At 39.0% G+C, this 26,479-nt stretch overlaps 1 protein-coding gene across 3 annotated transcripts in view; it reads right to left on the bottom strand.

Moving 5' to 3' along the window:
- LRFN2 (leucine rich repeat and fibronectin type III domain containing 2) overlaps nt 1–26,479 on the bottom strand; it is a 328,627-nt gene that overhangs the window by 225,286 nt on the left and 76,862 nt on the right. The gene's annotated exons all lie outside the window — the stretch shown is intronic.

The following is a 26,479-nucleotide window of genomic DNA, read 5'->3' as shown; positions in this document are numbered from 1 at the left end:
CCCTTTAAATGTAAACCTATTGTGTGCTATCCAGGAGTCATTTTACAAATACGCTAAAGCCAACAGAAAAATGAATAAACAGAGAAGAACCTTGTGAACACCGTGCAGATGTATGAGGTTTGTTTAACACATATAGCAGCAACTTCATTGAAAAGCTTTACACCACTGAGCTGCTGGAGGCTTTCTTTCCCCATCTAACTCTCCTCTCCTAAAATATTTATTCTGCTGGAGGACTCTGCTCTTATGTATTTCCCCTCTCCTGAAATACTCTGCACTAATGGAGGACTCTTTTTCCAATGCTCCACTCTTGAAATGCTCTGGCCTGCTGGAGGACTCTGCTCCTTCCTCTATAACTCTCCTCCTCTCCTACAGCTCTGCTTGCTTTTCAGTCTATGGATAGCACAATAATGATGTCACTACTACTTCTTCAAAGTAACAACCGGCTATGTAAAAACATTCGGTGCTACCAAAATCGATTTATTTACTCTGTGGCTACCAAGGATGCCATTCACTCAGCAGGTTAGGTTTAGGAGTTATCCTTCGGTATCTTAATAATCCATAGTTTTGCTAATGCAAGTTCAACAGCCTCAGACAAAAGAAGCCCAATAATTGCTGGGATTTATATACAATATATATATATTCATTGTTGTTTATGACAAGCTAGAATAAAATGTTCAGTTATTTTTTTATTTCGGATCTATGGCTTCTCTGCACAATGAATCCATGTCTGACAAGGTCATTGGGCTTATATGGAAATTTCTCAGGTGAAGTAGCAATGGAGGAATACAGAAAAGTGATGCCTGACCTTTTTATCTGAATGATATAGCTGCAATGACAGAACCAAGAACATGAAAATTCTTATTTACAAGAGCACGTAAATGCAGTTGGATACTCAGACACCGGGACGTAACCATGCGGGTAAATATAGCTGAGAGTTCCACATACATAGCAAATGATGACCGCTCGGGCTGATGGATATACATATTCAGAATTCTATATTGTGTGTGGATCTTCTGCACTAGCTTTTATCATAAGTATTCTTCTCTGTTATCTCTTCATTGATAGATAAATCAGGCCTAAAAGAGGAGATATTTTTCATGGAAGCAGATATGAAGAACAAGCCAAGAATTGTTTGTGAAAGCTTCAACAAAGTTTGTTTAACGTTTTCCAAACCCAATTTTCGATTTAAACTTAAATTAGGGTTATTTAGAGGCAAATCGATCTTGGGGTAAGGAAATTTGCTCTGAAAAGAGAATATCCTTAGAGCATGTGATCCTGAGAGACAATTTCCTAAGAACATTCAACCCCAAGAGAAAATACTTCTGTACGGCCATGGTTTACCACCAGTGCTCACCAGATGCCAGTCCCCCAATTTAACACTGCAATCTTCGCCTATAGCAAGCCCCCACTCGGGAGGTTAGCTGCACTGTCCCAGCACATAGTTGCCCCAGGGACTTCAGTGCATAAGGGATGGCATTTGGAGAGGAAACAAAAGATTCCATTGGAGATAGATCCAAAATACAGGTATTACACAGGGAATAAGTCCACCAGATGACGTATCCAAGGATAATGACAAAAGCAGTCGGGGTAACAGACAAAGTTCGGTCCAGGCAGCATACAATCTCAGAGTCAGAAACAGGCAAATAAGAAAAAATAAATACACCAGCAGCTTGCCAGCCCAGTTTAACACTACAACAGGCACTGGGAACTGTGAGCAGATAGGCGTTAAAGTCCTAGCAGTCAATGGCAGAGCAGGATGGAGCCAGGGACTAGTCTGCCCCTAAAATTTCCTTCAGCTCAGAGTGTGCTGGGGATGCTGAGAAAGTAATCTCAGGCTGCATGGCTAAGGGGAAGCAGGGGATGCTGCAAATTTCTTGGTACTGCAAGTAACACTGCTGGGAAAAATAAACAGACTGAGATACTGCAGAGGCACACAAGATCCCCGGCCAGATAAACGTCTCCTAAGAACTTCACTCAAAGGAGAGCATTCTTTCAATTTTAGATAACAGGAAAACATTCCCTCCTATTTGCGTTTGAATATTTTAGACATAGAGTTCATTGGGCTTTGCCAAGCAAATGCACATTCATTTTGGAATCTGCTTCAGACAATTTTGAGACCAAGAGGGTATCTAGGCAGAAATTTCCAGAACAAGTGGACCAATTGGACGATATTCCCTCACCATCTGTTAATGTGACAGCTCAAAAATGTTGGATTTCCCATCACTTCCCTCCGGTGACAATGATCATAAGGGCAGGTCTTCCCATTGGGGCATGTAAACCAACCCCTTGCTACAATACATGAGGAGGGTAGGTAATACAACTATATGACTGGTTCCATATTTGCAAAGGATATTGAGCAGTAATACTTTGGGAGTACACCAGTAAGGGAAGTAAAAAGTGTGCCAGAAGACTAAACATTGTGCAGATAGTAAGGCCCAGCTTGCAGAACGCAATGTTTAAGACTGAGGCTCAGCTTGCAACCATTGTGCACCAGACTAAGGATCAGCTTACAAAGCATTGTTGCTGTCTATGAGGAAGTTCTGCTAACTGGCAGGATCACCACATATACACTACACATCCTTTTTTACCGGAGTTTAGCTAACCAGCACCGTATATAAAAAAGTTACCAGAAATTCAAGCAGCGGCAGATCGCTTTTATCAGCATATTTGGTGGTTTGGAGTTTTCCAGGTGCAGCTGTAATTATATATGATATTTCATGACATTCTATTCATTCCTGTCTTGTCCTATGTGGGTGTGATTGCACTTTCACATGAAATATTGGCGGATAGTAACAAAATGAGATTCTGTCCCTTAGGATTGAGCTGTCTGAGTCGTATTTAAACAGGTGAAATGTCTTTGAAATTTCATTACCTCTGCATTTTTCATTTTTCCTCCCTCTCTGGTGTCAGGCTACAAACACCGTGTTAAGGAGCACCTCCCGCTGCGACGCCGTCAACGCCATTTTACAAAACAGTGCTAAGTGAAGCAGCAAAAGGTTTTACTGTTTTTATTGTTACTTTTTTAGAAATCTTTTTTGTCTTTCCTGTTGCCTTGCAGTGGATATCCATTTCTTGAATGCTCATATATTCTATGGGATGATGCTATAGAAGTAAAGCTTAACAAAGTCTCTGCTTCTGCACATGCCCAATGTGCCAGCATGTTGGGGGGACCTCTGCATTATCCTGTACAAGAAATGATGTCAGTGATCACACTGGATGAGTAGCATGGCATAGAATCACCTACAAGAGACCGGACTAGTGCAATGAAGGAGAAAGCCATCTGCTATAGGAGCGAGGGATAAGATAAATTCTTCTTTTATCATTCCCAACACAAAACGTAACTAACCTTTGCATCACAAAGGGACATTGGGGATAAAACTATTTTCTGGTTGGCTAAAGAAAGGGCACTGTAAAAAAAAGTCAGCCATTTTGAACTGCAGGTAGTGACATCAGCAATAGCAGCCTCCAAATTTTTAAGTTTCTTTTGCCTTTTATAGAAACCCCAGCATAAACATTGTGCATAACCAACCTTTATTTTTATATTCCATAGGCAGAAAGACATCTGATCATCACATTCCTAGGATTCCGTGCTTGTTGAGATTCTAATGCCAAGATTGTTACTATGGAGTTTTTACCACTTCTATCACCCACCATCACCTTTGTAGCTTGTACTCCTCTGGGAAGGACTTCCGCAAAGCTTTGCAGAGGGTCTTTGTTCATTTTCAGGTACTGATGTTGTTTCCAACCCCTGGCTCATCATTTTCATTCCAATTTATTCCAAAGGTGATCAGTAAGGATGAAGTCAGGACTCTGTGCAGGACACTTGATTTCCACCAACTGGTGACGCCATGTCTTCATGTAGCTGGCTTTGCACACAGTGCCATATGGGGGAAAATAAATCGCCTTCACTAAACTGTGATCACACATTTGGAAGAGCGCATTTGTATAAAATTGTCTAAAATTACTTTGAATGCTAAGGTATTACCAGGAACCTTCACTAGAATAACTAAACTTTTCCCATATAAGTAGATGTGATGGTCAAGGGTTCACATACTTTAGGGCGTATATGTAAGACCATAAAAAGGACAAAAAAAGAGAAAAAGAAATAAAAATGTTCATTGTTTGCTTTAAGGTTTACAAAATGTCCTATTCTTGAGGTGTGTATTGCCTAGGTCCCTCTATCTTTGGGATGATCTTCTTAAAGTAATTACATTGACCTACCTTAATTTTTACTATAATTGCACTTGAAGTCTTTTTGTATTTTATTATTATTCTAAAGCCACATACACACGTGCAACATTAGTCGCTGGAAAGGATCCTTCACGATCCTTTCCAACGATTAGCACTGCACGATGCATGAATGAGTACTGTAAATACATCACCGTTCTATGCAGAGGGGAGGGGGAGAGCGACGGATTGCATTAGGATTGTTAGTCGCCCATCGTCCATGGATCCGCCATCGTCCGAACAGTCGTTTGGACGATGGATGATTGGTGCTGTACACACGCCAGATTCTTGCCTGATATCATTCTTGAACCGATTATAGGGTGAAAACCATTGTATGTGTGTACGTAGCTTAAGTCCATGTTTCCAACCAGAGCAGTGTCAGTGCTTGCCCCTCTGTTCAAACTCATGGTGACATCCGGTGGCATAGAGAAGCCTCTCTTTTTTAGGGTTTTTCCTGCAGAGTACATATCTTTTATCGGTGTTACCCACAAGTCCCAGTGTGGCACATGCCAGCCAATGGGATCTGTGCACTCCTGAGTTTTGCAGCCTTGCTGTTACTTGTAGTCATCCAGCAGGTAGCCGTCCTTTTCTTGCTGCTGCCTGGTATGTCTAAGTACTAGGATCTGGAAGGTAAAAGCCTTAAATGATCTAATCTGTGCATTAATAAAGACCTCGTCCTGCAATCCCCACCCAGCCTGTTAATCACTTCCCAGTATTTAGACCAGATGCTCATAGCCCCTGATAATGTTCAGTTTCTGACCTGTTGTGGTTTTGCTGCGTGGACTGACCTTTTCTTGTATTTTAACCTAGAGACTTCCTAAACCTTTGTATATCTGGCCTGGCTGGTTGTTCTTCGGGATATGACCCTGGCTGTGTTTTGGGAACTGCTGATACCTTACAGCTTTGGACTCATGTGACCCCACTATCACTGTGCACTGGTCATTTGCTAGTTCTTGCCAGAGGCGTACCCAAGTCCTGGGGGCAACCAAGTGCTGGGAAGGCGCAACTAGCTTCCCGAGGCTGAACCGGGGCAAGTCTAAAGGTTATGACTACAGTGTTAGATTGAAAAATTGCATTTGTTGAGCATTGGTATCTGACAGATTGCCCAAAAAGTTCCTTGAACAATGAGCAATTTGTGTCTCTCAGTTCAAATTAGGAGACACCAATGATCTTTTTGGCTATCTGTAAGGGCGAAATTCTTCCCAATGGCCAGCAATGTCAGAGACATTTTCCCACTGACCATCACACTAATGTACTGTGATCTGTGGATATAATAATTATAGAAGGGGTTACCTGAAGACCAGAAAGTTATTTTGTATTTACTTGAGAAGTCAAGTGTTTGTTTAAATTCCAAAACTCTATGATTTTTTACTTTTTCTCTGAAATACAATATTCTTAAATAAATAAAAATGAGAATTCTTTGCAATGACCTTTCATTTGGCTCTAGAATCTTTTTGTTACCCATAAGTAGATTTTCTCTCTCTGAAAACAAATCCAGAAAAATCTAACACTTTTATGTTCACAGCAAATGTTTCTATTTCCGGCATTCTCCAATGTGATCTTAATGTTGGAATCATATACATTATGTTGTTATTGTACATTTACCAGATTTTCAGCTGAGCACACAAAGACAGAAAATAGTGCTATCGCTCCTTGAATGGGCACAGCGGGATATCTATGGGTTTGTTAAAAACTCTATTTCTATCTGCAGAAATACAATGCACCGTTGTCACAAAAAGCTATTGTGTTTGAGCACAGAAACACAAGCAGGCACAAAAGGTGATGGGAGCCCATCGGGCTGACCTCCGGCCCTCTCAATGACTTCTACATTATATTCCTATCTGAAGAATGATGGGCTCAGCAGCGGCTACTGACGTTCTTTTCACCATTAAATCTGTGTATTGGAAGGAGAACAGATATCAGATGTTCATATCTGCTTCAAAGGTGCATCGGGATGGAATGTCCTGACATGCTGCCATCGTACTTAAAGCTACTTTAAGATCAGAGGTCGGCAGGTTGGGAAATCTAAGAGATCCAATATTCCCACAGCCTGCGAGAAGGTGCATTGAGGTTATTTCTGTTCAAAGATAACCATTTCAGAATCCCGTCGATTGAATTTTTGTTGAATCGGGATGCTCCTGTTACTGAACTGCTATTCATTTCAATACCAACAACCTCAACTCATTATATAATGCAGTGAAGTCTTGTCGCAGATCCTCATAGTACGAGGGGATCTGTACCCTCTTCTGTGTCATCCACCTTGAAATTCCGCTCAGAAATCCCATTCTCTGGTTACTGGCTGGTTTAAATCATCTGACACCTTGGGGGCTACCCCTTTACCCCAGAAGACTAGACTATCATGCAGATAAGCTCCACCTGCTGGTGGAAAAAAGAACAGCACCTAAACTGCCTCTTCTACAGCACTCCCTCTGGTGGTGGGTTCAGATACCTACTGGTCACATGATCTGCCCTCTAAAAGGAAGTAACTGGAAACAAGATGTTGTCTGAACAAGGAGTTCATCTAAGCTCTGTTTCCAGGTTGCAGTCTGTATCTCCACTCTAGTATACTGACCCCGACTCCGATCTGATTGCCGCCTGCCCTGATTCTGGTTTGTCTAACTTTGCTACTGCTTTTTTCTCTTCTACAACATTTTGATCCTATGAAGTCAGCAGTTACCAGCCCCTGTGTGAACAGGGACCGCAACCTGGGAACCCCCTGCTTCCCTTGTGGGGTGAAGCCGGAGGCTGGTGTCTTGGACTCTGCACCCTGTACATGCCTCTGCCTAGAGGCTGATGATACAGAAGGTTCCCCACCCTGCCTGTTATCACTGTGACACTCACAATCCCTTCTATAGGCTGCGCAAATTTTAACCTCCCCCTGCACAACAGCCACCTATCCCATGCACGGTGCAAAGTGGGATTCTGGGCAAATACAAAGCGGGGCTCCAAATACCCAGCTCTTCAGTTCCCTAAAAACCTTGCCAAAGTGTCAATTCTGTGGAGGCCATGGACAATGGCCCATTTTTACTTACCCATGAACTAGCCCTGCGGGGCTCTCTTGCAGCTCAAGCTCTGTCTGAAATTGCTTAGAATGGTCAATCGAATAGGATCATTAAAAAATAAACATTTTTGGGAAAATACAGGTATGTACTTGAATTTACCATTGCATTTGCCTGTTACAGTGTTGTTAAGCAGAGAAGAAGAAGCAGCACAGGGAGTTAACTGAGTCCTGTGCTGATAGGAGGAGAGCTCTGAGTGACATAGAAATAAGCACATCACTTTTCTACTCCTTTTTTTACTGTCCAATCACGGGCTTGGGGGTGGGTCCGGGATGGCCCGAGCTCAGAAGTAATAGGTTGGATAATCCTGGCTAGCAGATATCTGGTGGCAGAAAAAAGTACTGCGGGAAATCTAGAATAAAGTTAAATGCTGCAGACAACATTGGTTTATTTATCTTATAATGGCAGAATAAGCACCTGAAAATAAAACACATGCAACCGCCTCATCACATTTAGTAAGCTGCATTATAATATATTTTTTGGTCTTGGATTAAGTCTCAGTGCTCTCACCTGCGAATGAATCAGAAAGAGGGGCATTGAGTATTAGCATGTTTGGGGGGGATGGGGGGGTTCCCCAATTGAGAACACCTATCAATGTTCTAAATAGCCAAAGTAACAGGTTCTCTTTAAATCTCAAACTCTACAAAAAATCACCTAAGCAGATGATAGTAAAATACTTTCACGGCACTTCAAAAAAGTTTGTACAATGGATGTTCTTATTCAGATACATGGAGGGCAAAAAGGTTTCTAAGCTTTTCTACTTCAGGCAGTGAATGGCTGCATTCCCCCATTGCTGGACATGAACTTCACCTTCACACAGAGAACTGCAGAGCTCACAGATAAATGTTGTAGTGGTGTGAAAAGATCGACATTCATGCAGCGCTATAGAGATTGTCATTAACATTACTGCAGAGGACATCTGCCATGGCAATCTGTGTGTGTGACCCGCAGCCGGCCTGGCCATGGCTACAGGGAAATGGGAACTGCAGCGGTGAGTCCATCAAAGTTAAGTCTTTGCCAACAAGTTGGAAGTTATTAGTTTTGGTTGCAAGCATTTTGTAAAAAAATCTTTTTTGTTTTCAATCTTTGTCTTGATGACAAAAATGGAATTGATATATTTTGTAGTTTTGAATAAATTGAAAATTAGAAAGGTTTGAAATCTTTAGTATCTTTTCAAAAGTTCATCCTTTGGTGCATTGATGATCTCAATGCAGGAGGGGTAAGTGGACAAACAGGGCCTTACCATTTGTTTACTAAAGGGAAAATACTCAAGTATAAACCAAAAAACTAGAAAACTAAACCAGAAAAATAATCTTCATTTACAGATCACACTAGTAGATGGCGCTGTGTCCTCATGTACAATGTATAACAAACTCTTGGTGTATGAGACATAAGTTTGTTACACACTTTTTATAGAGACACAGTGCCATCCACTGGTGTGACCTGAGTGCAACAATCTTTAAAACGTATATATATAACCACACAATATTTAAAAATTACTCTTGATGCCCCGCAGCTCCCTTATATGAGGGGATCATTACCTCTTGGGATGAATCATCATCAGTTAAAAGGTACATATGTAACTGTAAATACATTTTGGTTGAGTTATGTTATTGATACAGTATATTCTGTGATGTTCATATTCCGTATATGTATTATTACTTTTAGCTCTCAAGTTTTCCTCCTGAGGAAGTGGACTAGTTTGTCGAAACGCGTTGAGAAAAGAGCTACCAAGATTAATGATGCATTTATAACTGTTTTGTTGCTGTTTTTATTGTTTTTTTTTTTAAAACTGTGTGGTTATTTATTTACGTATTAAAGATTTTTTGTTAAAAGAAATGTCGATCATTGTTTAGCTTTTTCTGCCCTTAATGTCCCAGTTCTCTATATTGAAATTAAATGTAACATATTTGTAATTTCGGGATGTGACAGACCACTTGAAGTAGATTACTGGGAATCATTTTTTCAATTATCTCGCTATGTATTGTGACCTGAGTACAAACCGAAACTTAGGGAGTGAGGGTAATTACTAAGGGGATTTGGTATAACTGCCAAGCCTGTGGTTAATTGTAAAAAACAGAGAGAAGGGATAGAGAGCCGACTTTTGAGGCAGACAGTTATTTAAGGAAGAGAATATTTATAACATTTACTTTATTTGTTAATAATACAGCAATTTAACAGAGGAAATAGAACAACAAAGGTTTATTCAGAGCTTTACCTTTTTTAACAAAATCACCTAAGCAGAGTATGTGTTGATCTATTAACCCGATGCGTTTCGCCCAATGGGGGCTTCCTCGGGGGATTTTTAAAAATCAGAGTACTAAAAAAGTATACAATACAAATATAGTAAATATCATGTATTGAAATATATCAACTATGTTCTTAAAGCAAATATTTAGTAGTAACTTATGAATCCATAAGGATTATTTCCAATTAGAAATTTGACCAAAGAATAAGAACTTACTTTGCCTATTCAAGGTGATAAGTAAGCATTCACATAGGATGCTGGATTCAAGAGAGGTTGATCAATTGGCGATATATTTTATGTTTGCTAAGGGAAAGTAATGTAGAATAAATGTTTATTAATGATCAATTGAGGACCTACCTATTTACCTACCTACCTATTTGAGGAGAGATGATGTATTGAGATCACAAAGGTAATCCAAAGGTAAGTATAGGTATTATAAATGATTCACTGCAATTAGATTTGGTTACTGATATTCTAAAATACATTCAAAGTTGTTTTTCTAATGGCATTTTAGGGGCAAACATTGTTTTTGTATACTCAAGTATGTACTCTGCAATTTTCCTGAAGTATACATAAGTAAACACCATCTAATGGTGGCCAACAATAATACACAAAAGACTTTTTACAAGTAAATGACCCATCATAACCAACTCAAAAGTACAAAATAGTTTAAGACGTAAATAATTGAGGGGGTGGGGGGGGTATACAGAGTGAGCAATTTATATAATATACCGTGTATGGATTTATTTACATTATTTTATTGACATAAATATATATATAGATATTCTATTAGTTACTACTACACCAGGGAATGATCGAGGGAATGTCAGATTCCCTGTTTTATAAATAGAGACGTAAATGTTAGCAGTGATACCTAGGGCAATTTTGTGCTCTAGGCTTATACTTGAGTCAAAGCATCTTTCTGTATTTTCCAATGAAATACTTAATTTTTTCTGTTTTGGGGTGTATTTGAGTATATATGATACTATTTGGTGTGAAAGGGACAATCAATATGAATGTTAGGTGTTCAGATTTCTGAGAGAGAGGTGTTTGGGAATAATGTTGATTATGGGGTAACTGGCTTAGTTATATTTGAATGGGTATTACGTACAGCATGACAAAATCAGCACTGATATCCTGGCACTGAAAGATAACGTACCAATTATGAAGCAATGGGTTCTTGGATATACATCCAGGCCCTGAGCTGAGAATTTGATTTTGAAAATCCATCCATCTCAATGAAAAGAATTATTTTGACAATAAACGTCCATTAAATATTTCCTATTTTTTATTTTGTTACAGGAAAGACGCATTAAATCTACACTTTAAAAGATGATAGAAAAAAACAGCGAAGGAGCGTAATGGGCAATTATCGATTTTCGCACTGAGCGGCTCTTTGTCCTTGTACCAGAGATGGAGAGCGTAGTTTCAGGCAATGTTTAAATAAGCGCCGAGCTGTGTTAGAAATCTGTACTTTCCATTTGACATCTGTAGCCTTGTCACATTCTTTTTTTAATATTGAGCAAAAAAAAAAAAAATGCCAGTATTTTATTTATTACGCACCCACCAATCTTCCAATCAATATTTCTGACAGATAAATTTATTTTTCTACTTTTTTAGGTCTAATAGGAAAAGTGACAGAGTCGATTATAACGGGGTCGTAGCTGTGCTTGTAAATTCTGCCCTATTGGATCTCTCTGGAGATGAGTAACCCAATTCTGGATTATTAACTAACATTGTATGTGACTCAAAAAGGTTTGAGAAATACATTTTGGTGGAACTGTTGGATAAAAATATATATAAACTGCTCGTATCTCAAAACAGATTGGATAACAATGCAAATACTTTGATAAGTAAAAGAGTCAATCTGTTCAATGGTTTAGGTTTGGAGTGCCTCTGGGAATTTGCCCCCTTTTGTGAGGTCAAGTAAAGAAGAAGACCTGGCCCACCATTCCAAGTCCTCCCAAAAGTGTTGAGTAGGGTTGAGGTCAGGGCTCTGTGCAGGAAACTCTATTTCCCCCACACCAAACTGGTGCCCCCATGTCTTTATGGAGCTGGCTTGTACCCCGGGGGACACAGTCATGGGGGAACAGAAAAGGGTCTTCACCAAACTGTGACCACAATGCTAAAATTGGCTACAATGTATTTGAGTTTTAACAGCCCCCTTCACCGGGGACACCTGAACTCAGTATTATGATTTTGGAAAGGGATGCCCAACAAGCTAAAACTGATGTGTTGGTCAGGTGACCACAAAGCTTTTGCCATAAATTGTATATAACTATATATAATATAAATATCTCTATCTACACCGACCTTTCTCAACCTCTTTAACATGGGGAAACCATTGAAATAACTTTCAGGTCTTCAGGGAACCCCTGCTATAATTACTATATCCACAGATCACATTATATTAGTGAGATGGTCAGTTGGAAGAATTCCTCTTAAATTGCTGGCCATTGGGAAGAAAACTCACCTGCCTGATCTATGCCTAAAAAAAATGCTGAGTTGCTTAGCTCAGCATACAGTGCCGGAAATCTGCTGGGTATCCTCGCATCCCCTGGAGTTCCCGGGACTGTCACACGCAAATGTGAGCATTAAATTATCCCAACCCAGGGATGGCAAAAGAACCAACTCCTGGAAGAAGAAGAACCCAAGAGGTCCACATTGCTCATTTCTCAAAACACTGCAAACACATTAAGAAATACTGCTGTATTTTGTTTATTGGTCACTTTTTATATATAATAACAATGATTTTTATATAAATGTTATTTTTCCACATTTGACTTTATGTTGTTCTTATTCAGCATCACAGGAAGCTTTGTTTCTCTATTTCTTGCATATTTGTTGCCAGCCCAGTAATTACACGATTGGTTTCCATTTTTAGGTTTAAGTGAACTTTTGTACTGAACACATCTGGCTTGGGCTGGAAACGGGACAACTTCTGCACATTGTATTATTTTATTTTATTATTATTTTTTTATCCAGAAATGGAAATTATGTAAATTAAATGAACTAACACCGCTTGCATTTATATTTATAGATTTTTTGTGTAAGTTTGCGATGTGTCTTAAGCCTAAAGTGGAATTAAACCCTTACATTTTAAAATTGCAACCAGGCAGGTCCATTATTGGAGAAGGGACAGGTGACGTCACTTCTGCTATACAATACTATTACCTGGCCAATCTTAATTTTTTTTTGGATGGTGGATGCCACCATCTTCATCCAATCTTCTTCCTGGAGTTGGTTCTTTTGCCATCTTGATCCCTGGATTGGCATAATGTAACGCTCACATTTGCGTCCCAGGAACTCCAGGGGATGCCAGGATACCCAGCAGATTCCTGGCATTGTATGCTGAGCTAAGCAACTCAGCATTTTTTAGGTATAGATCAGGCAGGTGAGTATGTTTTATTATCACTTGTCCTTTCTGTAATAATGTCCCTGCTTGATTGCTACATTTTTTTGGTTAAACTATAATTGTTTTTTAAGGGCTAGGTCACATGGGTGGTGAGGGCCCTACAATAGACCCTCACAGGTAGTTTTTCATTTGTTGCCACCCATAGAGAATATTTTGGGGAGCTAGTCAGCACTGCCCACTGCCAAATATTCAAATGGTCATAAATGAAATTAGGGCATAGCAGCTGGGGCAGCCCCCAAAGAGCCTCCCAGGAGCCATTGCTTCCACCTCCCATGTGAACAACCCTATCAACTATTTGCCTTTAAGGGTTTATAAGCCTTTATCACTTACAGGTCTTGCCCCTCCCTCAGCCTGTGATTCTCACTGCAATTATTTGGTTTTGTGTGCTGCTTCTTCCTATCACATTCTGTGCTCTATTACATATTTGTTCCATGCTCTACAATGACATATATAATAATAAATTCAGAGCTGCATTAATTTGTACAATGGAATAGTACCATGAATGAATTGAGCATTTTGGTTAACCTACTAGTCCTTGAGTCCTATATTCCATACATTTTTACGTGTGCCAAACTATCATGGTGTTTTAGATTATGATCCAAAATCATCAGATAAATCTACGGATAGAGGACAAATATGACTCTAGTATTTTTATTTTAAAACTTAAATACTCAGTTATATTCTAGAGAAGCATTCAGCTTTTTCTTAAGCAATCTATAGAACTGTGTTTTTACCCAAGATTATTATTACTACACAGTATTTATATAGTGCCGACATATTACACAGCGCTGTACAAAGTCCATAAGTCTAACGTCCCTACCATAGTCATATGTCTTTATTACAGTGTAAGGTCAATTTTGGGTGATGACAATTAACCTAACTGCATGTTTTTGGAATGTGGGACGAAACCAGAGTACCCAGAGGAAACCCACACAAAAACGAGGAGAACGTGCAAACTCCATGCAGATAGTGTCCTGGTCGAGATTTGAACCTGGGACCCAGCTCTGCAAAGAGTAATTTTACCCAAAGTTTTCCCTTCAAATAGAACACGTCTGTCTGATGTTTTACTCAAGATTTATACATTTTTCCAAATAGGATTTTTTTAAATTTTGTATGAAAGTTTAGTGAATCTTGAATAGACCCCATAGACAGAGCCCTGGCTAAATCTGAACCTGACACCCCAGTGCTCCCATTCAGCTACTCTACCCATTACCCCGTAGCCAATGTGCCATAAATAAATGCTGATCACTGAGAGCAGAAGAGCAGAAGACTCCTAACTAAAATCATTTATCCGTATGACTTGATAGCTGGAGGCGAATGTTTGGATCTCCGCAGATGTCCGCAACAAAATGTCTGGGGGGCGCCTGAAAGCAGCGGTCATAATTCTCTCCGTTCTAATCATTTGGTGGAGTTGCAGATTTACTGTGATGTAAACCAACGCTGCGTACATAATAGACAGACAACGGCATCATGACAAATGATAGAAGCTGCGGAATATGCTGACTTCTTCAAGAGCTGATAAGATTGGAGCCATTTAAATATTATTCACCATAATGGTTCTCCCCATGAGACCTCATGATTTATTTACTGTTTGTGTGAAAGCGGAAAAGAATGGTTGCTCTATATTTGATTTTGTTTTTTTATTTGTGTATTTAATTTACAAATGAAAGCCAGTAAAATACCCGTTTGTATTAGATTAGATTAAGTATGACGATGATATCAATGCTTACACATATAGGGGTTTATTTGTAAATAATCTCACCCGGTATAAAAATAATTTTCAATTAGGACAATCCAATTTGCAACTATTTGGGTCTTTTTAAAGCTAAACTAAACCCTATTTACTGTATATTAACCTGTTGCCATTCCACCATGGAAGAAGCCATATTCTTCTTCTCTTTTTCATTTTGATCTTTGGCCATGTTGATTGGCCAGATTGGTATGATATAAATCACGCGGGAATTCATTCAGTCCTGACAACTATAGGGATGTGCCAATGTTTAAGAAAGCAATTAGGCTGGTAAGAATGCCTATTTCAGAAGGGACATATGTCTGTCCTTTACAATTTTTTGCCAATTTTGGTTCCACTTTAATGTTCTCACTCAAGATTTACACAACCTTTACCCAAAATATACACATTTTTCATATTGAAAGTCAAAAAGAAAATAAGAGAATCTACATTTACTCACTAACCATATATTTTCTAAATAAATCCAATGTGTTAAATGTATACATTTAGGTACAATTTAGATGAATCTTAAAGCAGACCTATACCAAAATCTTTACTTTGCATAACAGATACCCTATCTAAAAAGTCCTGGTCACCAGACCATTCATTTCAAAATCAATCTTCCCATTGGATTAAATGTGTACTTTATGTATTTTATACTTGTCTTTGTAAAAGTTTTCCATGTATAGACACCTGAATCCCAAAGACTGCTGTTGGGTGCTGCCATCTTGGTGATGTCAGTAGCCTCAACAGACTCAGATCTGCCATTAAGGAGATTCCCCAACCTAATATATAGAGAGGCGAGTGGCAGAGGAGCCAGGCCAGTCAAGAATTAGACATTCTCAAAATAGTGGATATGTGCTAGAGATCACCTCCTCATCTTCATACCATAGGAAGGAGATGTTGCAAAGTCCAACAGGGAAGAACCAAGGGGCAGGCCAGATAAAGCCAACTAGGATTTCAGCGCAATGGAGGTGGGGAGCTCCCAGGGTTTCTAGTATGAAAAACAATAATATTGTTGCACTTTTTAAACCATAATATATATATATATATATATATATATATATAGCAAATAAATGACATACATAAAAGACAAGAGGTATTATAGACAATGATAGACAGCTGCACAGTTGGAAGCTAGATTTCTCATCCTCCAGTCTTATATTAATTATGTAATTAATAATTAGTAATTTCCACAGTAGATATTTACTTTATTAGTTACATAATTATGTTGATGTAATTATGCATGTTTCCAGAATGCAGAGTAATTGGGTAATGCCTCTGCTCAATGTGGAGTCGGTAATTCTTTTGGCATCTCCGATTAATTCATGATATGGCCCATGAGTTCTATTGTGTAAGGGTCAGTTCACCTAATTATTTTCAGATTTGGGGAAGCTGACAGATGGAGACAATAGAAATTGTTGAAGTTGCCAATTTGTCCTACTAAGGGCTTGTATGTGTATAAGCTGTGCATCTACAAAAGGGGCCCATTAATACTAGATTGGGTCTTGGGTTGGATTGGGGCTGGTTCATCTTCCTTTGGGATTGAATCCTAGAGGACGCAGGAAATTTATGATGTCTTTGTCCACCAATGGACCGGCCAATGATTTTCTCTTTAATATTCAAGTATTAAAATGTAATAATTTATTAAATACTATTAGTAAATGAAATAATGGAGCGATCTTCTTGTTTATTTACAAAACTAATGCTGTGATTACTGAATGTGGTTCCACTCTGGGTTGGACTGGCCTACAGGGGGACAAGACCTACAAATTAGATTACCCAAAACTAACATTACCCATACTAGCCACTACAGGACCATGCATGGTAAAAGTAACAATGGGCCAGGACATTGTTATTCCTAGTCCACTGGTAATTTTAAATAGTTGTGGTGCTGTCTCTTTTGTAAAAGTGGCTTTAAAGCTACCCAATCACTTCGACAGGGTGGTGATGTATGCACCAACTCTGAGTATAGAACTGTCCACTCCCCAACGTCTTTGTTCGAAGAAAGAAGCCGATAAAGAAGCCTTTTTGCTCGATAAGAGAACACTAGGGGTTAAAAGGGACCCATCACCTCCATGATGCTTTCAGATAGTGGGACTTTCAATCCCTTGTAACAAAAGTAAATCAATTATAACAAATGTTAAAGTCAAGGGAAAGAAATAATTTCAGGGCCATTATTTAAGGTTAACTCTAAACTGATTTTTGAATCTTAATTATTCTCTATTCTGTATTTGCTATATTTGTGCACAATTCTAAAGCTTTTCATATTTTGTTTGTATTTACAGAATACAGTCATATATTCAAAGTTTTACAAAAAGTAACAATAATAATTAATTAAACATTATTTTAAGTATTTTATATACTTAAAGAGCATATTTTGTCATGGATATAAAACATTTTTAGTGGTTAAGCTATAGAAATATATACAGCAGTTTCCCTTTCATTTTAATAATGAAATATCGTTTGATTTTTATGGTCTCATTTCCACATTGCTCTTTCCGGGGAATTATTTTATATCCCCCCTATTGTTGTGTTAGGTCTTTCAGCTTTACTCATGGATTCTTAAGAGAAGAAAAGTCCGACATCTCTATAGGCCATGAACAGCCGGCGTGGCCCCTCATATGTATTCTATAGAAAAAGTTGACCCATCCTCGTCATTGCCAAAGACCGTGGAGACCTAGTGCTGGGTAAACAGCTTGAAGGAGCTCCGCATTTTCCATTCTAATGAAAACTCCTTTATGCTGTATTTTTCCAACAATGCAAAAGCTCCATAGGCATCTGTCAGCCCCCAAGGCACAGTTATTCAGCATTGTTATGCTGCACCATAATGTTAGGGCTATGGAAAGAAATACTTGCTTATTACAGAGGTTGTACTGTGTGCTATGATATTATAGCTCTCTGTGGCTTTAATATAAACACGGGAGCAACGAGGTTGTATTGTTGCTGATTTGCAAATTACCTGGACATCTAAAATTTGTTCTGGTTCTACAATCAAATGTTCACAAAAACTTCATTGCTTACAGTGGTCAACATTACCAGGGGATAGAACAAACTCTAAACACTCAGTAAAAGGGAATGCTGAGCACTGTAAAACCTAAGAAACCATTGTGAGCCAAGGCTTACCCTCTTCTCCCTTCTGTTTTTTCACCAATATGGCAGTTGATGTGCCAAAATGTCAAATGCAAATGCAAGTAAATTTGGGTGAAACATGGTGGAGAGACAACCAATTAGTTTGCACAAGGGTTCCTCAAGGTCTGATCATGTTTAAGTTTTCAAGATGCTGCAATCCCCAAGGAAGACATTTGTGGGTAAATCATACAATTCACAAATATTCAGACCTGACAATTCCAGCTGGAAGCATTTATTTGGCTGATGAACTGAAGAAATATGAAATTTGGAAGATGTATAAAAAAATACATCTTAATAATTCAGAAACTTACTTTCCATTGTGGAAGTGATTTTTTGGAAAAGGACAACTCAAATCTTATGAGTATTGTTTATACGAAACACCTGAACTCAATCATTTGGAGAAGCCATGTCCATTTGGCCATATAGGCAGGGGTAATGGTGAGATGTCCACAAATGTATGGCCAATAAATCATATGATATCTCACCATCAAATGCCATCACACTCCATGCAAAGAATGGCGCCTTTCCAGCTTTTTCACTGGTTAATACAAAACAACTGTAGTTAAAAGTCTCAGAAACTCTTCCCGTCATGAGTATGTACCCGTTCTAAAATCATGAGATATAATTACGCATCTTTCTTCTCTCTATAGGTAGAAAAATAAAAAACAGTTATATCAAGCCTTAGAAAAAGAAAAAAACTCAATTTATTGAAGCAAAAGGATGAGACATTTGAAAAAAGCATCATCAGCAACTCAAAAGGTATTTTCTGATTCTCAGCCACTTTGAGTGCGACCGTTCAATGATCACCTGCTGCGAAGTATTTGGATTTCGAATTGAAATCACTTCCAACGTTCGGTTGGTTATGCTTCAGTAAGGATTGATTGTTCTGCTTGGTCTTTGTTTTTAGGATACTGCCAGACAAAGGCCAATCATTGACGTACCAGAAGCATTCTGATGTCAGCAGTATAGAAATTTAAGGCTTCATTTGTACACTTTGTATCTGCTTTGAAATGTCTTTTTGGAGAGGTTTTGAATTTTACATGGAGGCATGTCCAATTATCCAATGGTTTTGTCGATAGTTAAAAGACAATATTTCTTGAAGGATTTGGTTTTTCCATCACTTACCCCGAGGTGTTTTCTATTTTGCTTTTATTATTTCGAAATAGGCATCTAAAAGTAGTGCAATGAGCTCATCATTTGCTGTATGCTTTGCAAATTGGTGGCTCTGATAGGTTTGCCATTGGCATCAGAAGAAAAAAGAACATTTTATTACCTATTGGTGGTAATGGGGTGACTGACCAGTGGTGTGTTGTATATCTCCAGGTTTTCCAGGTGGCATTGCTTTAATTTCTGTTCTGATGGTGTGGGGTATCAAATTGTAAAGCAGTGCACAGGTTTAGAACACCCAGGATGGCATGTGGTACCCGGGGTAAAGTCACAGGTATAAGTAACAATCTTATCAGGACCTACATGGATTGCAAGCATGTGCTTTTCATGAAATGAATGTTGTGGTACGGAGCATTTTCTTATGGTATTTATCTCCCTTTTGGTGTGTGTGCATGACCCAAGTGTATTAGAAGTGGCAACTGAAGGGCACAGGCAAACATGAGGAATGTGGTCTGGTAAAGTCTTGCTGGGACCTGCAAATGGCTTTCACTCAGGTCTAACAAAACGTAAAAAGTTTGATTATGCCTACAATTTTGCCACATACCCACAAAGTGTGCTGCTGACTCTGCCCTGTCTGTAAAAAAATTTTGGGTGTCCAGATTTTTTGGCCTCTTGGCTATGAAAAATAAGACATAAGTTTGGCAACCTTGTAGTCCTCAACAGATATATCATACCCCCTTCATAATGTATTTCATAGTTTTAAATTTCATCTGCACAACTTATTCTATGTGGACGGGAGAAGCAAAGACCCAAAATGAGATAAAGGGACTACCACTGGTCTATTTAATTACGTGAAATATTTTACAAAAGATCCCATAGTAAACCAACTCATTTTGTGGGTCTGCGCCTCTTCCTCACGGCTGGCTGACATGAAAATACCAGAAAATAATAAGAGTGCTGTGGCTGACATTCTTGAAGGGCCAATTAATTAGGTGAATATTCTCAGAGAGGTGACCACTTTATTCAGGAACATGGTCAATACTAGTGCTTGCTAGAGGAGCTCCCTGCTGCTGAAAAAGATCTACTGAGAAGCCTGATTTCTGGCTATTATCATAATAGATTGAGAGTACTGGCCACACGCTAAATAGAGTCATGTGACCAGCTTTATAAATCCAAATATTTGCAACAATGTGCACTGTAAAAAGAATAATTTAAACACATACCATACATAATCAGTCAATATGTGTTTGAGCAATATAAAGGGCCTGATTTAATAAAGCTCTCTAAGGCTTAAGGGGATACACTTTCATCAGTGAACCTGGGTTATCCATAAAACTTGGAATGGATCCAGTCCATGATTAGAAAAAAATTACTAACAAATATCAAATGACATTAAAATCTATTCCAGGTTTCCTGCATTCCAGGTTCACTAATGAAAGTATATCTTCTCCAGCCTTGGAGAGCTTTAATAAACCAGGCTCTTTATATGGATGTAGAAATGAGCAGTGCCAGTAACTATAAGTATGGTTTCCCAACTCAGAAATGAACTGGTGTGGGGTTTTAATGAAATACAACACAGCAAAAAGTGCAGCAAAGTGGTTACTGTGTTATCACCCAGGCAGCAAAAGGAGAGCAGAGCACAGTGGGTGAGGATATGTTGGATATCACTGTGATTTATAGATTTTTATTTGCACCATTAAAATTAAGCATTCCCCAATGTACTAGTCAACAAACCCCTTTTAAGTCATACAGATAAATGTTCTGTGTTCTACATTCCTGGGGGTCTTGCTTAGTGGTTCCTCCCTCCATCGCTTTTGCTGCCATAGGACACAATAGTAATACACAAGTGTGCGGCAAAAATAATGGCAAAGGACCGAGCACCTGACACTTGTGGAATATGAGTGTTCTTTGGCAGTAGGACGTGTATGTATGAAAGCATACCTCACCCTTACAAGTCCCTAGATGTGATGGTTGCATTCCACCTGGTGATCAACTTACTAAAATGCATCCTACATGGGTGTGACAACACTCATTAGTGAATAAAACCAAACCAACACAATCATGGTGGTCGATAGAACCCAAGGACTGTGGCCCTGACTCCCCTGTATTCTCCATACCATGAAAATGCCTTGCTCTGTAATCCTCAGGGAACAATGTAATGCATCGGGACAGCATTGAGTTAAGTGAGCAGTGCACCCAAAGCTGCATGAACAATTTAATAAAATATTGCTCTAATAAGGCCTCTTTATTAATTTGTTTTGATGCAACTAAATAATGTTCAATAAAATGTGGGCAGGGAAGCCCTGATTTTTTTTTACTATAGAAGTATTTAGAATGACGGTTGATCGGGTATGCAGATCTGTGTACACTTATGCACTGATTCAGAACTAACAACCTTTGCTGGGGCAGGCAGCTCACAGCCAGCGCTTTATGCTTGGGATGCTACAAATGAGATTTGTGCTGTTGAGAGAGAATACCTGATTATCGGGCCCGATGTGGATGATTTTGCTCAATTCATGTTTTTAGTATGCGGCGACACATCTGCCGGGGTATACAAGAATAGGAGACATGTGGCCAAAACAGATAGGCAATTACCAAACAAAGAAACAGAAAAAGGCAGATTTATGTGCAATCAGCTCCGTCTGAAACTAGGGCGAAAAATGTTTTTACCCCTAGGCTGTTGTTTTCAAGTGAAGACTTGTTATCCAATAGCAGAAGGCCTGTGTACCTAATTATAATTAGAAATGTGTACAATGGCTAATAATATCATTTACTATCACATTGGGGGGCTGCAGAGGTTGCTGCTGCCTGTGACTTCCTGGTCAGGACAAAACAAGGGGGTGAATCTCCCTAATGGAGACATAGATAGCAATAAAGACTTGGGCAAGGTCTTTGCTTTTATATACACATTTATTTATTGGTCAGGAGATCCAAGAGATTGAGCTTGCAAAGCATGCTGAGAATTAATATGGAAAAGGCCAGTGTGGTTTTCCTGCCCGTTGGCTACCTGTTTCCAATCAAGTAAACCAAATGGATTCATAGATGCTGGGAAAAGTAATTTGACCTTTTTCAAATTAAAGTTGGCCGTACATCGGTCCATATTTTTAATAGATAAGGCATTAGATGCATAATACTCAAGAGTTAGTGTACGCGCGATCAAAATTTGATTGGTATATTGATCATACTTGTACTCCTGGTTTAGGCATTTCCAGATGTGAGGTGACAACCCTTTGATCCTGTAATCTAATAGTACTTTTTGTTGTCAGCCTTTTTTACATGGGTACTTTACAAGCAGCCATTTTAACATATATTACATAGGTATGGTCCAGTTTTGTCACCTTTAAGAGACTCGTCTTAAAGCGGAACGTTCAATAAATTAAAAAAAATCACACTTACCTTTACATCCAGCGAGTCCTCGATCCTTCCACACCTGGTTTTAATCTGGCTCCCTTGGATTCCCGGGGGCTCAGGATCTTATTCCTTCGTCTTTTGGCTTCTGCCTATGTCAACCAGATCTCACACTGCGCAAACGTGAGATTGGGTGATGTATCTTCCTGTAAGTTTAAAAAAAAGAGAGCCAATCTCACTGTGCATGCCTGAGATCTGCACTTTTTTTTTTAATTGCAGGAAAAGCCCCTTCTCCGCATGCCTGACATTGGACATGTGCGGAAGGAGCAGCTCAAAGCCGCCTGGATTACGAAACATAGGTGCTCCAGGAGGCCCTGGGCTGTCCTTTCAGCCTTTACTGCTGCTTTTTTAAAAAAATAAAAGGTATTTCAAAAGAAATGGTCTACCCTTTATTATTAAGAAAAAATGTGGTGATAGGTCTGCTTTAACAAAATGGAATACTGGAAGGCATGTAAACCGGAAGTGGCTGCAAACTAGCTGCACCAAGATCGAACCAAGGATTAACAAGACCAAATGGCTTTTGATATGGAGAGCACAGAGCAAATCTAATCTCATTCAGTTAGTGTTTATATTCAATAAACAGGGCAGGACCAAGTATCTGAAAAAAGGGGAGGCAGGAGAGCGGCCTTCTAAAAAATGGGAGCCATTTTGACTTGCAGCAGACGGTACACATTAATGCTCAGAAGAGGCTTCGGCATTTTTATGACTTTGGACCGTCTTCTCCTAAAGCACATTTTCCCTTCCACATGCACCAACATCAGAGCTGCTATGACACCGGTTCACAAGCTGGAAGTGGAGATGGATATCGTGCTTTGTTGATAATCTGTGACGAGGGAATCACAACAGCTGCCAAAAATCATGGGAAAAAAATTATCAGTCCAAAAATGCAATTAGAACATTTAACAGCATTGCGAAAGCAGCTGAATCTAACCGCGACGCGTGGTGTCTCCGCTAGGACTGCCCATGCTTGACCGGTTTATTGGCCCAAGGGACGCTGATGTTCTCCCCATGATTTCCAAGTCTAACGGTCAGATAGAAAAGAAAACAACAGCAACAATGTAAAATTTTTACCTGCATTTTAAAAAACAAGGCTTGATGGGTCTGAAAATCAGCAAATGCTACATTTGATACATTAGAAAGGGGTTAAAACCCTTTGCTGTGTTCCTATAGAAGAAAATCCCCTTTACTTTTGGTCAATTTACCCAAAAAAGCAACTGAGGTTATAAACTAAAAATCTCTTTATATCTGTAATTTGCTTCCTGGTATGGATCGAGGGATGTTGGGTGCCCTCGGGTTGAATGACAGCCAAGGGGATCTGTGCCGGCTGTGCCATAAATTGGGTACAGTAATTGTAGACTTGGATGGTATTTACCCAATGCACTTTGCACTATACCCATTGTTCACCAATATTTACCAAAGCCAGCTTTCGGTAGCACTAGAGTTCTATTAGTTCAACCAGGCAGCCAATCCCATCCTATTGTTCCTGCATTGGATGATGAAGATTGAAAGTTAAATTTATGCATTGATGTCCCTGTCTTCCCTAACAAATTCTGTCCCCTGCACTGAGTATGTGCTATTGTAGCCTGTAGCTTTCTATGGCCTGAACACCTGGGTCCATGCACAACTTGTTACAATGTAACCCAACACTGATACGGGAATGTTTCACTCTGCTGTACAAGAACTGAATTGTATTACACATTATGATATCCAAAGGGATCAGTTGGGCTGTAAAGCCTCCCGATCACTTTCACTGTTCAAAATAAAGACGGAATAAATATTGGGGGCCCCTGTTTCAGGGCCCTTTTTTTAAATCTACTGATTTCTAGTTAATCCTGTCAATAGGATTACTGTGAAGTCATAATAAAATATATTTCATTGGGCACTTGCTTCAAGACTCAAACTGGTGCCAAAAAATATTGGAAAGGGCGGGTAGCTGGTAAATGAAGATTAAAAGGTAATTGTATGCCCCATCTTCCTTGACATCCTTAACAAATTCTGTCCATTGCACTGGTCCTGAGTATGAGGACAACTTTCTTGTCTACCCTACATAGTTGCTATGACCAATTACAGTAGATAAGTTGCCAAGGAGCCTATGCCTTTATTCCTATGAAGCCTGTTACACAATACAAATGATATATACATCTAACAGCTCCAATATATGTTATTTTATCTGTGTATAAAGCTGTTTTCCTAGAAATCAAGGGTATCAAAAATCTAATGGATTCCTTTAAATTCATGGAAAAAGTTTGGTATGCTATGGTAAGACTTTGGGAATTGGAAGCCTTGAGAATGGCCCCATATCTCAATTTAAAGCAAGCTGGAATTTAGTTTTTCTTTTTTTATGTATATTCTTTTATACATTTCATTCCCACCCCCAGTGTATTTCCCCTGATCTAGGCTGTTGATGACAAAAGAAGGGGCTTCAGATGAGATGTGTATTTTTCTTAATTACATGAAGCGTCCTGTATATGCGAGCGGACACCGGAACAATAGAATTATTCCTTTGTTTGTGACCGCTGATTGAAGACTTTTGACAGAAAACAAACGGGGATCATTAATCATTAACAGAGAAATGAAATCACGTCCCTTTCTGCTTGAGCTGATCTTATCTTGTAATTGTCATCATTATAATCATTGTTATTATTTATGCCACATCATCAGTCTCCAAAAACACGGCCAAGATGGGAACTTAAAGCAATTTACACATTATTTACAGGCTATTCATAGCATGGAAGGAAAATAACGCAAAGCAATTTTGGTTTGCCAACCAAAAATGTTGGGAGATGGAAATAGCGTTATTGAAGATCTGCCATTCCAACACGATGAAATGGACCAAAGCTATTAGTGGTTATTAACCCCTCCCAAGAGAAATGCCAACTGTTTAAGATGATAAGTGAATAGATCATGGAAGAACAGAATAAGCTCCATCTTTTCTAGAGCTGCACCATTACTTACACAATATAGAAACCAATGGTGTGCCCGTGTGCTGCATACTTTCTTGCCTTTAAAGGGTCATTGAAATTTCTTTTTCTAATATCAACTATTGCTCTTACTGCCACCAATAATAATAATAAGTGGGTTAATATTAACCCACTGGCACGAACCATTCTGCCCATTGCCAGCAATAATGGGGCATTTTTCCTCCGATTACCACATAGGATAGGACACTATTCCTGTCATTACCACCAATGATGGAGCACCATTGCACCTATTGTCAACAATATTATTGCTTTTTGCTTATTTCTTCCACTGACATCAACAATATCATTATCATTATATATATATAATTAACAATAGCATTATCCTTCTACTTTCCATTGGTGCTAGTTAATTTTTTCTCCCAACTGATATCACCAATCATGGGATATGTTTACCCCCATAACCCCAAATCCATGACATTTTTTTAACTCCTGCTAATGAGGGGCACTGTTATGGTAAGGAACAAGTTTAGGACAGAAAAAGGGAGCTTTTGTAACCCCTAGAAGCCATTTAAAGGCAATGGCACCACTAAAAAAGAGCAAAAAACACCCTACGTTTTAGGGGAGTAATGAGAAGCAGATTAACATGATAGTCATTGTTGATTTTTGGCTTTACTTGACAATGGGATCATAAAAAAATATGTACAGGATTGTCAATTAACCTTATTCTGAGACTCCATAATTTTAAATGACACATTCCTAAAGGGTCTTCAAACTTTTTATCAAGCCTTCCTGAACAGAAAGTGACCCCCCCGGGCCTCCATGGCCGTCCTTTTGTTGTATTTATGAGAGCGGACATCCGTGCGATGAGCTATTTTAGTCTGAAGAGCAGATGTTTGTGTCAGCTTCAAGCAAAGGGCATTGGGAAAACATGGCCTCCACCTTTCTGCTGACTATAATGACTTAAATTTAAGCAGAGAAGAGCTTTACTGGAGGGTGAAGTTCATCTGGGGATGCAGCGGGTTTGTAAAAGCTCCCCAAACAGCCCTTTGGGTTTCATACATTACCATTGTTACATAAAACTGGCCTAATCATCATGTAGAATGCTAATGTCAGCTGTGACCTATATATTCTTTGGAAGCCAGATGCATTTTCTAGGAATTGTCGCCTTCATACTCTACATAGAGAACTTCAAAAATCAGACATGGAGTCATCAGGGTTGATTTACGAAAGCCA

Source organism: Pyxicephalus adspersus, chromosome 4, assembly GCF_032062135.1.
Source record: "Pyxicephalus adspersus chromosome 4, UCB_Pads_2.0, whole genome shotgun sequence".
NCBI lineage: Eukaryota > Metazoa > Chordata > Amphibia > Anura > Pyxicephalidae > Pyxicephalus > Pyxicephalus adspersus.
Note: the sequence above shows the minus strand (reverse complement) of the source record. Positions and strands in the feature narration are given on the sequence as shown.